This window comes from Misgurnus anguillicaudatus, unplaced genomic scaffold, assembly GCF_027580225.2.
Source record: "Misgurnus anguillicaudatus unplaced genomic scaffold, ASM2758022v2 HiC_scaffold_29, whole genome shotgun sequence".
In the NCBI taxonomy this organism is placed as follows: Eukaryota; Metazoa; Chordata; class Actinopteri; order Cypriniformes; family Cobitidae; genus Misgurnus; species Misgurnus anguillicaudatus.
This window is the reverse complement of record NW_027395279.1, coordinates 85302-99763: the sequence shown is the minus strand read 5'-3', so window position 1 is coordinate 99763 and position 14462 is coordinate 85302.

Sequence of the window (14462 nt, the reverse complement as noted above, 5' to 3'; positions counted from 1 at the left end):
ACTTTATTGGTCTATTTTAATGTTCATCAGTTAAAAGTATGTCTGTCTTTAGTGTTTTGCATCATCGTATGCGTTTTTGTTTATGAGTTTGTTTTCGTTTGTTTGTATACATGAATGTCTCTACAATAAATATGATCAAAGAACAACTGGAACGCGTCAGCAAATGCTTCTTCTCGATACTTCGCCCCTGAGTGGTTATTGGTTGCCGCTATACTCTTCATGGAAATAATTAAAATATATTTTCGTTTTCACATATTTAAGCTACTAATGAAGAAACAAAAAAGAAATCGCTAGAATGTTATACTCTGAAGTTAAAACGCAATGACAAATAAATCAGTCACTTTAGGTTAAAATATCTTACCACAGTTAGTCGGCTATCCGTTTTTACAACAATAAAAAGTTTCTAACATTATATTCTCCTTAAATTCTCCTCAAATCGATTGGAAATCACTCGTATATATATTTCTTCTCACATATTTAAGTTACTAAATCAAGAAAGAGACAAAAGAACCGCTAAAATAATGTTATCTCTGAGGTAAAAACGAAAGGACCGTTATTTTTAAAATTAACGACTTTTCCTAAGCACAAGATAAAGCGGGTACTCGTGAAGAAGGCGGTAAGCTCGTGCAGACAAGCACGCGCATATTAGACGTGCACACTAAAGGAATAATGGGTTTAATTATGCATTCACTTCATTTCCTAAAAAAAAACATAACCAAAAAATACCATTAGAGAACGTTATGTATAAGTTATTTTTAGGTTATTTTATGGTTCCAGAAAATAACCAAAAAATAACCAAAAAATAACCAAAAAATAACGTTCTGTATAAGTTATTTTTAGGTTATTTTAAAAATAACCACCCTGCAACGTTATGGGAACGTTATTTTATGGTTCCAAAAAATAACCAAAAAATAACGTTCTGTATAAGTTATTTTTAGGTTATTTTAAAAATAACCACCCTGCAACGTTATGGGAACGTTATTTTATGGTTCCAAAAAATAACCAAAAAATAACGTTCTGTATAAGTTATTTTTAGGTTATTTTAAAAATAACCACCCTGCAACGTTATGGGGACGTTATTTTATGGTTCAAAAAAAATAACCAAAAAATAACGTTAGGGGAACGTTCTGTGTTTGCTGGGTGGCTCTTAAGGTAGCTAAAAGTTCAAATTTAGAGTGTAGCTCGTCACTGTTCCGAAGCTAATAATAACCTAAAGCGAACGTTACTTGGACAATAATGCCAAATATATATATACATATATATTAAAGCACTGTACTTGCCTGCCAACTGCAAAATGTGTGCTGTTTCAACCGGCCACCCATTAGTAGGCCTCTTGACACCGATGCTGCGGCACTCGATAAGAAACTCCTTTTTAGAGTTTTCAGGATCGAAGTCTACGATCCAATTTACGGGGACTATACTGAGAGCATCTTTATCCTTCCCCTTTGACCAGCTCACTAGCGCAAACTTCATATTTTCTCCTCTCACCGCTGAGGCACGTAAGTTACACACAATTAGAGTAGAGTTGTCCAGTGTTGCCGGCAGGATCGGTTATGCGCATGCGCAATAAGTTCGCGTGCGGCGCAAAAGGTGCACAAAGGTGCCGTGCTGTAAACAGGATTATCATCTGCGCATTAGAAATCGCACAAGCAGCAAAGTGGTACCGACATTGATCGAGGGTTTCGTTCAAGACGAAGAGAGGCATGGACGGAAGGAGAAGAAAATACACTGCCCCTGGTTCAGAATATGACATTCCATCAAGAACAAGGAGATACTGGAAAAGGAGGTTTGTGTTTTACTTCAACCTACTTACGTTACGTTATAAAATAGTCGTTTTGTATAGGCTACTGTTGTAGTTTAATGGTTTGTGTGCGTTTTCTTTATTTTTTTGTTTGTTTGTCATTTATTTATAACTTTTTAATTATTATTACAGAAACAATGACGATATAGGCCTACATAAAACAAAACAAAACGAAAAAAAGAAAAAGAAAAGAAAAGAAAAGTGGCTATTCAAAAAGAAAAGAAAGAAAAAAATACATAGTTGAAATATACACAATTCAAGATTTAAATTGGAAAAAATAATAATTTAAAAGAAAAAGAGCTGAAGCGTGGAGTCAGTCTAATATTGCAACATGTCCCTTAACATATTGCTTAAAAAGATCCCAAGTGATATTAAATTGATTAAGCGCACCTGTCAGGGAGTATCTATTTTTTTCAAACTAAAAAAGGACATCGTGAATCCACTGTTTAGAGGATGGTGGTTTCTCTTCCTTCCATCTTATCAATATGAGGTTTGTGAGGGTTTTCACAAGCTTACGGCTTGTAGCTAAATATAGTACACTGGCTTGGAAATAAGCAATTAATTATTTCTCTTTTAGTTACATTTTTCAAGTATCTGAGCTTTATCAGAGTGATTGTCTTGGGAAAAATGTACTTTACGAAAAAATGGTTACTACATTCTAAAGAATCATATTGTGTATTCCTTTTATATTGCATATTAAAATTGATTTAATACCTAATTACATAAAAAATGTGTACTTTTACTTTCTTGAGTAAAAACTTGAAGTTATGAAATGTAGTAGAGTAAAAATTATGATATGCTTTGGAATGCATGTTTTCCACAGAAAAACCCTGATAAAATACAAATATATGAAAATTTATTTTTATGTAGAAAATAAAAATACTTTAGACCTCTGGTAAAATCTTTGCGTTGCAGGGGCACTGCGTATTACGGAAGCGTATTGCATTCACTTATCTACTCTGTTTTTCTGAATTAACGAGTTAATTATATCAGAATTACGAGATAATGTTTCATGGAAAAAAAATTTTGCTCTGTTTTTCTGAATTAACGAGTTAATTATCTCAAAATTACGAGATACATTTTTCTTGAAATAAAATGTATTTGCTCTGTTTTTCTGAAATGTTGAATTAATTATCTCAGAATTATGAGATAATTTTTCATTACAAAAAATTAATTAGTCGTCCGTATGATCATGTCTCATGTCTAAAGAGTAGCCTACTGGTGAATCAAGGAACTGCAGTCGTCAAAACTTAGTAATTCTATTGTGTGAGACTAAATTTGTGTGTGTTATCTACAATAAAGACCCGATTTGTTTGAAAACATCTGTAGAAAACAGATGTTGTTTTAACCCAACTGCTGGTAATCCACCATCTTAAAACAACCCAGCAGTTGGGTTATAACAACCCATTATTTGGGTAATTTTAACCCAGAAATGTGTTCTTTCATATAGTTACCCAGTCCTGGGTTAAAAAAAAAAAATATTTTTTAGAGTGTACAGGACCATTCAAATGCCATTTAGGTTGCCCTGTTTGCAGTGGACCCAAAGTGTGTGCTGAATAGTTACACCATGAGGACAATTTTTGCCATTTTGACAATGGCAACATGTTTTTGTAACGTTTCATATGCAGTTACCAGACTTCTGTAGAAACATATTGAGTGGCTTAACATTTTTTAGTATACTTTCAGGTCAATTTAATCAAAAAATAATTATAAGCCTTTTACACAATGTATGTTATAAATGTATGTGGATACAATTTCATTTTTAAGTGATTTAGATACCAATGTACCAATATTTTAAATTTACTTTTATGTAAGCTTTCATTTCTGTTAGCAGTTTAGGAGCATACTTTTTGGGACAATTTAAAAAGAAATGTTCTTGTAAAGTTGCATTTTCACTGAAAAATTATAAATAACTTGGACCCTGAGGTAATGTCAGCTCATGATTAATCAAAATTTTGCCAGTGTTTGGAAATCTGTTCTAACATACAGCACTGTACATTAGAAGGTGTTCTGCTTGTATCTCATAATTTAGAAATAATTAAGTTGTTAATTCAGAAAAACAGAGCAAAAAAACTTATCCCGTAATTTTGTATAATTAACTCGTTAATTCAGGAAAACAGAGTAGCTTATTTTTCCCCAAGTGAGTGCAATACGCTTCAGATGTACGTTAAAGTTTTAAAACAATTTTGTTACGTTTACGCAAAAGCTACAGGGACACAGATAATAATGAGCTCAGCAAGTTGTTGTAATGTTTTGTATTTTCTTACATAAATGGCATGTTGAAATAAATACGATGCATTTAACAGTTCACGTAAAAGCAGTAAAACACATCCCAGGGTCTGAAGTCATAAGCTATTATCGAATCAAGCATTAAATACTATTGGAATAATGCTTAAGGAATTTTATTATGTTTTTAATGGTGAAAAGCTATTTTAATTATGGTAATTAATAAAAACCGTTATTTAATGGTTTATATTAATTCAGAAGGGGAATACTTAGGCTATGCTAACTGTGCTGACAGACACAATAAACAGCCGTTCACATCGTTCAATACAATGGGTATCATTCATGAAACACGAGCAGAACGAATTTTTGTGTAAATCGTTCGTAAAGTCCTTTTGGCGTACATTTTCGGTTTTAAGAAAATGTTCGTATTTTCCAAATGTTAGTTGGTACGAAAGAAATCTACACCTGCTCCCAGCCACGCGTAAATTGTGCGTTTAACATCCGAACGTTTTGCTCATCAACAAGGCTGTATTTTAATTCACCGTAATCATGTACATATTACACAGCATTTTGTAAAAAATATTACATACAGTAATTATATATGTTTTTTTTTTACTTTTATGATAAGCTCCAGTAATAGCATCTGCAAACGGAACACTTTAATCAAATAAATTATTGATTTCAATAGGGCGGGGCTAACGAAATTGTTAAGGAAATTGTTTCCTATAAAATGGCCAAAATCAGGCATAACACATTTACGATGGCTAATATATAGATTTGGCAGAGCGCTGCGCAAAAGGCGTATTTTCAGAGACCGCGCAGACTTACTTGCCGAGAATGAAGACTGGTTAATTAGTCGTTTCAGGCTACCCAGACCAGTTATTTTGTGAAAGGTTAACTCTGCTCAAATGTAAACTGCTTGTGTATTTCCTCAAAAATTATCTTGTTTTATTTTTGAATAAGATTTTTTCGGAGCTAACTAATTCGTTTTTTGCAGTCAAGCTTCATGTCGAACCATTTTCTTTTCACTTCTGGGACTGTTTGATTAACAGATGAAATTTCATTAACAGCATCTGTAGTGCTTCCATTTTTTAGGACCTGGGACGCCACTATGTTTGATTGGAAATAAAATTTGGCGTTTTGAATTAACTTCTGATAATAAAACTTCAATTTCTGCATCTGATATTTTTTACTTTTCCATTCGCTTTTAAGAAGACATGTTGAAATCCTTCGTTTGGTGTCATAATATGATGCCCATATATAGTTTTCAGTCGTATTTAATGGGCAGGATTTATGGTAATTGAGAATAAGCGTGCATGCGCGTCCCATGTACGATTGATAGGAATTCATTAACACATACACACATTTAACTATCAAATCTGACGTTTACGAAGTATTTGTGAATCAGGAGGAGAGTTTTCGGGAAGGCCTGTTTACGTGCAAATCACTCACATATTTACTCAAATATTTACGAATGTTTCATGAATAAGACCCAATGATACCATAGCACATCGTAGACGCAAGCTCTATGAGTCTTTGAAATTAAGTAGTGTGTTTTCCATGCGTATTAGTAACTCTCACTTTTATTTGGTTGATGTATAATTTACATTACTGTGCAAACATTGTTTTACAAGGATGCACTGAAACGAACCGATCATTTTCCCCAACAGAACTTTTGCGATTAGACGTCACAGTTACGTCACGCGCGCTGCGCGCAATGTGGTGGCAGAAAATTCTGTCGAAGTCTGATCCCTCTATGTGTCTCTTACAGCGTTACGTTACGTTTATAATTTATTTAGAAGGATTAAAGATTTGAATGAGTTCATAATAACAAAAAATTACAATTTATTAAAGTTTTCATATTTTTTTTCGTTTTCAATTACTTCTTTTTACCCTATATCTCAGCCTATGTCTTCTTCCTGTTTGTTTTAAAGTATGATGTTTACTAATAAATATATAAACATAGCACACACACGCACGCACGCACGCACGCACACACACACACACACACACACACGCGCACACACACACACACACACACACACACACACACACACACACACACACACACACACACACACACACACGATGTAAAGTGTTTATAATATATAAACAGTCCTATACAAATTAATTCGTATGTAAACATAATAGTTTTACAGTGGGGACAACTGGAGTCACATGTGCAAAACTCTAACTACAGTCTGCACAGCAGCAGTTCATGTGGACCACGTTCATTTTTCATCGCTTGAACACAGTTTTCAAAACTCTACACACTTATCCCATGACTTTAAACACAACCTGCACAACACTGTGGATTTACAGCACTTTGTTCAAATGCTAACACACTGCTGTCAAAACTGTGAACCACACATTCAAAACAGAATTCATTTCAGCCTTGTGCCTTTCAAACACTGCTGATTGCAATTTCATATAAATAAAATTCCAATTTCATATATATATATATATATATATATATATATATATATATATATATATATATATATATATATATATATATATATATATATATGTATATGTATATGTATATATTACTTTTTATATAAATATATATATATATATATATATATATATATATATATATATATATATATATATATATATATATATATATATATATATATATATATTACTTTTTATATAAATATGTTTGGTAGACCTCAGAAAGACAAATTTTGGAAATGGAACAAGGAAGACGGGTTTGTGGAGGGAGAAGGGTGGCATGTAGTGGCCTGATGCTAGAGAGAGGCAGGATTAGTCCCTAATTTATTTGTTTGAATTACAGTATGTAGTTTTAGTTTCTACCTTTTTTTCTCATTACTGTAATTCCATAAATTACTACAGACTATTGAAGCAAACTGCTAATTTTTATTTACCTTAAAGAATTGTTCTGTTCTAAAAATTTCAATAAATCATGTGATAAATCAATCAATCAATAAATAATTATTTGAAGAAAACATTACTTTGTATGAAGTCACTTAAATTGTTCAATCTGTAAAGATAAAAAGTTAGTATTTTGTGTATTGGGGCCCTATCTTGCACCCAGCGCAATTGACTTTGTCAGTGACGCATGTATCATTTCGTATTTTGCACTGGCGCACAGCTAGGGAATGAACTTGCGCTCCCTGGGCGGTTCAGCGCAAAAAAGTAGGCGTGCTCCGGCGCAAACCATCTCTTATGCTATTTTGCAGTTTCAAAAAACAATTGCGCTACTAACCAAAAAAAAAAAAATAGTCTAAAGTCAGTGGCGCGTTGCGCGTGGTTCATTATGCTATTTTAAGGGCGCATGCTTGACCATAATGTATAGCGTGCACAACGCGCATTGCTTATCTAATCTACACAGATGCAACAGTTATTTTTGCAAATCATAAATTGTTACAATAAAAAATATCAGATAAGGGAAATCATTAAATCATAAATTGTTACAATAAAAAATATTAATACATGAGATAAGGGAAATCATTGTGGTGAGCATTGTGGTGATAGTTTTTATTTATTTTGTGTGGCAGCGTTAAACAATTATCATGCAAATAACGATTAAAATATTTTCATAAGTTTGTTGTGTGGCTGTATTACGTTTATTTTATCTAAATAATAATTAAAATGTTTTCATAAGAAACCTTCATGTATGTGAACTTGATTTGTAAGTGTACTTTGGGGTTGGACCTTGCTTGCGTTTCTTGTGTCCGATTTCAAAGCCCCCAAACCCTTTCAGCGGTGAGGGTGGACGCAGCGATGTCCTCCTGTGTGCCCGGCGTGCCCGATTTATGCTGGCAAGCTTGGGATCCCCCCGTCTCCTGACATCATTGTAGTGCTTGGCGCAGCTGATGAGACAATTGCGTCTATTTCCTCTCACGCCTGTTTAACCGACGCTGATTTGGGCGGGTTTCTCCCATCCCCATACAAAACAACTTCTCTGTCTTTGACTGCTCTTACAAGAACGTCGGTCTCCTCGGCTGTGAACCGCTCCGGGCGTGCGCCTGTCAAATCCGTCATAATAATAGCAACCCGCCATGGAACTTGCGCCCTTGCGTTTAAAGGAAATGTTGGATAGCGTTCTGATTGGTTTATTTGACGTTACGCCCAAACCACACCTATGAATAATGAACCTACTTCAGACCAACCCCTTATTGATTTGCGCCCGGCGCAAGACTTATTTCTCCCGCCGGGGAAATAGCAACAGCGCCCAAGATCCGCCCACAAAGTCACTTGCGCTTTGCGCTTCGGACTTGCGTTTCAGATCGTTAAAATAGGGCCCTTGGTGTTTGATGTTAGTGTTTTTCCTCTCAGTGTGTTGTGAGTGACAGTGTGTGTTATCTCAGTGAGGGTTGTGATTAGTGTTTGGCACTGAGCTGTTTTGAGTCATGTGTTTAGAGTTGTGTTGCTTGAAGTGAGTTTTGCAGGTGATATGTACAGTTTAGCTCAGGTGACTTTTGGTATTGCAGACTGTAGTTAGAGTTTTGCACATGTAGCTCCAGTTGTGCCCACTGTTGTTTAGCAATCGAAAAAAACTGTAACCCTCATATAAACACCCATTTTCCTGTATACATTAGAGTTCCATCCTATCTATAATGCTGTGTTTTGGAAGATATGAAGTACTTTTGTACCTGTTTACCACTAAATTCCTCACACCCTTAGCTTGCCTGTAAAATATAATTTTTTTATGAAAAAAATCACATAAATTCTGATCTAAATTCAATTTAAATTGTTTTTAAATATTGATCTAGATGTTATGTGTTGAATTAGGCCATCGGGTGTTTAGAAAAAACATAAAATAATTACAGTTTAGGAAATAAATCATTTCGACCAGCAGAGGCCCATGGAGACCCATTCATTTTACTGTATGTGGCCAACTGCTCAAATGACTACTTTAGTGATACATTTGTGAATTTATGTTTATATAAACATTAGAAAGGACAATAAAAACAAATATTACTTCAAATAGTAGAATTTTTTGTAGTTTTTGATGCATTTTGAAATGTCTGATTTTACAAAATGCCACAGAAATTTGACTGAATGTAAGTGTGTGTGTGTGTGTGTGTGTGTGTGTGTGTGTGTGTGTGTGTGCGAGCGCATTTGTGACTTTGTCTTTCTTTCTGTGTGTGTGTGTGTGTGTGTGTGTGTGTGTGTGTGTGTGTGTGTCTGTCTTTATGTGTGTGTAAGTTTTACTGTGTCTTTGTGTGTGTTTGTGTATGTGTGCACATGTGTGTGTTAAAAGCAGTTTTGGGGTAGTGTTACAGACCCCGGTGCCTAGCCTGCTTGTTGGGTGAGGGTCTGCAGTTATATTTATGAAATATAAGAAATTATTGTGTGTCTGATCCGGCTCAGTCGTTAAAACTGATTGTGCTGTAGGCACATTCAGATCTCACCGGCGTTGCTTTCAGTGTGAGAGAGAGTCAGATGAGAGCAGATATCTCGCAAAATAAAATTACAAAATTATAGTTTAAGTAGTATTTTTTTAATGTAAATTAAAAAGTGCTTACCACACCTTACACGCTTCTGACAATAGATATTATTTAAAATAAAGATATTTTTTCATTCTTATTGCAGGAAACTGAGTGAGGCCATCAACAGGCATCAGTCAAACCAGGAAATGGTGAGTAATAAACATTAACTTTTGTGTGTATTTTGTAAACATTAGACAGTATGCTGCACTAAATGGCCACATTTTATAACCAGTAAATTGAAATATAATCCTTCTTGATTACTCTCTATTAAGAAAATTGAGCAAATAAGTAGTCCGGGGTCAAACCAAATGTTGAGTGGGATAATTTGAAAGCTCTCCATTTAAGGCATTTGGTGATAAAATCCACTTTGCAGGAGGTCAACATTGGACACTTATCGACCTCCCTTTTTTAAGATATTTCCTTACATTGTAGTATGTATATATATTCTCTAAGACTTCTCTATTCTTACACAGCAGAACCTGGATCAGGATTCCTCTGACCACGACTCTGGCAGTGGCTCAGAAGACGCACATGATGGGGGTGGGATTACTGTAAGTAATCTACTAATATCTACTACTACTACTACTAATTTACTGTTTTCTGTGTTTGATTATTTCACCGAAAGCACTTTCTCTAAGATTTCTTTATTCTTACACAGCAGAACCTGGATCAGGATTCCTCTGACCACGACTCTGGCAGTGGCTCAGAAGACGCACATGATGGGGGTGGGATTACTGTAAGTAATCTACTAATATCTACTACTACTACTACTACTAATTTACTGTTTTCTGTGTTCGATTATTTCACCGAAAGCACTTTCTCTAAGACTTCTCTATTCTTACACAGCAGAACCTGGATCAGGATTCCTCTGACCACGACTCTGGCAGTGGCTCAGAAGACGCACATGATGGGGGTGGGATTACTGTAAGTAATCTACTAATATCTACTACTACTACTACTACTAATTTACTGTTTTCTGTGTTTGATTATTTCACCGAAAGCACTTTCTCTAAGACTTCTCTATTCTTACACAGCAGAACCTGGATCAGGATTCCTCTGACCACGACTCTGGCAGTGGCTCAGAAGACGCACATGATGGGGGTGGGATTACTGTAAGTAATCTACTAATATCTACTACTACTACTACTACTAATTTACTGTTTTCTGTGTTTGATTATTTCACCGAAAGCACTTTCTCTAAGACTTCTCTATTCTTACACAGCAGAACCTGGATCAGGATTCCTCTGACCACGACTCTGGCAGTGGCTCAGAAGACGCACATGATGGGGGTGGGATTACTGTAAGTAATCTACTAATATCTACTACTACTACTACTACTAATTTACTGTTTTCTGTGTTTGATTATTTCACCGAAAGCACTTTCTCTAAGACTTCTCTATTCTTACACAGCAGAACCTGGATCAGGATTCCTCTGACCACGACTCTGGCAGTGGCTCAGAAGACGCACATGATGGGGGTGGGATTACTGTAAGTAATCTACTAATATCTACTACTACTAATACTAATTTACTGTTTTCTGTGTTTGATTATTTCACCGAAAGCACTTTCTCTAAGATTTCTCTATTCTTACACAGCAGAACCTGGATCAGGATTCCTCTGACCACGACTCTGGCAGTGGCTCAGAAGACGCACATGATGGGGGTGGGATTACTGTAAGTAATCTACTAATATCTACTACTACTACTACTAATTTACTGTTTTCTGTGTTTGATTATTTCACCGAAAGCACTTTCTCTAAGATTTCTCTATTCTTACACAGCAGAACCTGGATCAGGATTCCTCTGACCACGACTCTGGCAGTGGCTCAGAAGACGCACATGATGGGGGTGGGATTACTGTAAGTAATCTACTAATATCTACTACTACTACTACTAATTTACTGTTTTCTGTGTTTGATTATTTCACCGAAAGCACTTTCTCTAAGACTTCTCTATTTTTACACAGCAAAACCTGGATCAGGATTCCTCTGACCACGACTCTGGCAGTGGCTCAGAAGACGCACATGATGGGGGTGGGATTACTGTAAGTAATCTACTAATATCTACTACTACTACTACTAATTTACTGTTTTCTGTGTTTGATTATTTCACCGAAAGCACTTTCTCTAAGATTTCTCTATTCTTACACAGCAGAACCTGGATCAGGATTCCTCTGACCACGACTCTGGCAGTGGCTCAGAAGACGCACATGATGGGGGTGGGATTACTGTAAGTAATCTACTAATATCTACTACTACTACTACTAATTTACTGTTTTCTGTTTTGATTATTTCACCGAAAGCACTTTCTCTAAGACTTCTCTATTTTTACACAGCAGAACCTGGATCAGGATTCCTCTGACCACGACTCTGGCAGTGGCTCAGAAGACGCACATGATGGGGGTGGGATTACTGTAAGTAATCTACTAATATCTACTACTACTACTACTACTACTAATTTACTGTTTTCTGTGTTTGATTATTTCACCGAAAGCACTTTCTCTAAGATTTCTCTATTCTTACACAGCAGAACCTGGATCAGGATTCCTCTGACCACGACTCTGGCAGTGGCTCAGAAGACGCACATGATGGGGGTGGGATTACTGTAAGTAATCTACTAATACCTACTACTACTACTACTACTAATTTACTGTTTTCTGTGTTTGATTATTTCACAGAAAGCACTTTCTCTAAGACTTCTCTATTCTTACACAGCAGAACCTGGATCAGGATTCCTCTGACCACGACTCTGGCAGTGGCTCAGAAGACGCACATGATGGGGGTGGGATTACTGTAAGTAATCTACTAATATCTACTACTACTACTACTAATTTACTGTTTTCTGTGTTTGATTATTTCACCGAAAGCACTTTCTCTAAGACTTCTCTATTCTTACACAGCAGAACCTGGATCAGGATTCCTCTGACCACGACTCTGGCAGTGGCTCAGAAGACGCACATGATGGGGGTGGGATTACTGTAAGTAATCTACTAATATCTACTACTACTACTACTAATTTACTGTTTTCTGTGTTTGATTATTTCACCGAAAGCACTTTCTCTAAGATTTCTCTATTCTTACACAGCAGAACCTGGATCAGGATTCCTCTGACCACGACTCTGGCAGTGGCTCAGAAGACGCACATGATGGGGGTGGGATTACTGTAAGTAATCTACTAATATCTACTACTACTACTACTAATTTACTGTTTTCTGTGTTTGATTATTTCACCGAAAGCACTTTCTCTAAGATTTCTCTATTCTTACACAGCAGAACCTGGATCAGGATTCCTCTGACCACGACTCTGGCAGTGGCTCAGAAGACGCACATGATGGGGGTGGGATTACTGTAAGTAATCTACTAATATCTACTACTACTACTACTAATTTACTGTTTTCTGTGTTTGATTATTTCACCGAAAGCACTTTCTCTAAGACTTCTCTATTTTTACACAGCAAAACCTGGATCAGGATTCCTCTGACCACGACTCTGGCAGTGGCTCAGAAGACGCACATGATGGGGGTGGGATTACTGTAAGTAATCTACTAATATCTACTACTACTACTACTAATTTACTGTTTTCTGTGTTTGATTATTTCACCGAAAGCACTTTCTCTAAGATTTCTCTATTCTTACACAGCAGAACCTGGATCAGGATTCCTCTGACCACGACTCTGGCAGTGGCTCAGAAGACGCACATGATGGGGGTGGGATTACTGTAAGTAATCTACTAATATCTACTACTACTACTACTAATTTACTGTTTTCTGTTTTGATTATTTCACCGAAAGCACTTTCTCTAAGACTTCTCTATTTTTACACAGCAGAACCTGGATCAGGATTCCTCTGACCACGACTCTGGCAGTGGCTCAGAAGACGCACATGATGGGGGTGGGATTACTGTAAGTAATCTACTAATATCTACTACTACTACTACTACTACTAATTTACTGTTTTCTGTGTTTGATTATTTCACCGAAAGCACTTTCTCTAAGATTTCTCTATTCTTACACAGCAGAACCTGGATCAGGATTCCTCTGACCACGACTCTGGCAGTGGCTCAGAAGACGCACATGATGGGGGTGGGATTACTGTAAGTAATCTACTAATACCTACTACTACTACTACTACTAATTTACTGTTTTCTGTGTTTGATTATTTCACAGAAAGCACTTTCTCTAAGACTTCTCTATTCTTACACAGCAGAACCTGGATCAGGATTCCTCTGACCACGACTCTGGCAGTGGCTCAGAAGACGCACATGATGGGGGTGGGATTACTGTAAGTAATCTACTAATATCTACTACTACTACTACTAATTTACTGTTTTCTGTGTTTGATTATTTCACCGAAAGCACTTTCTCTAAGACTTCTCTATTCTTACACAGCAGAACCTGGATCAGGATTCCTCTGACCACGACTCTGGCAGTGGCTCAGAAGACGCACATGATGGGGGTGGGATTACTGTAAGTAATCTACTAATATCTACTACTACTACTACTACTGTACTGTTTTCTGTGTTTGATTATTTCACTGAAAACACTTTCTCTATGTCCTCTCTATTCTTACACAGCAGAACCTGGATCAGGATTCCTTTGACAACAGATCTGAAAATGCACTTGATGTTGATGACATTACAGTAAGTAATTTTAACAGTGCAATGATCTCACATCTGATTTTCGTGTCTTCAAACTGTGCTTTCCTAGCCTTTTAAAAAAAAATAAACCCAAGGCTTATTTTTACCCTGCAATGCCACATCTTTAATATTTTGGTCAAATGCTAATTTTGTGCAAAATTCCTAGTTTTATGCTTGTCAACTATGCCTTTGACTTACTGTATTTTCCCGTTACAGAGCCTGCACGCAGACCCAGAATCCAATAAACTACCACCAAATTTTAACCAAACAGCAGAGTCATCAATCTTAAGTTTTGAGGACAGTGTTGATTTTGATGTGTTTGAACCACTATGGCAG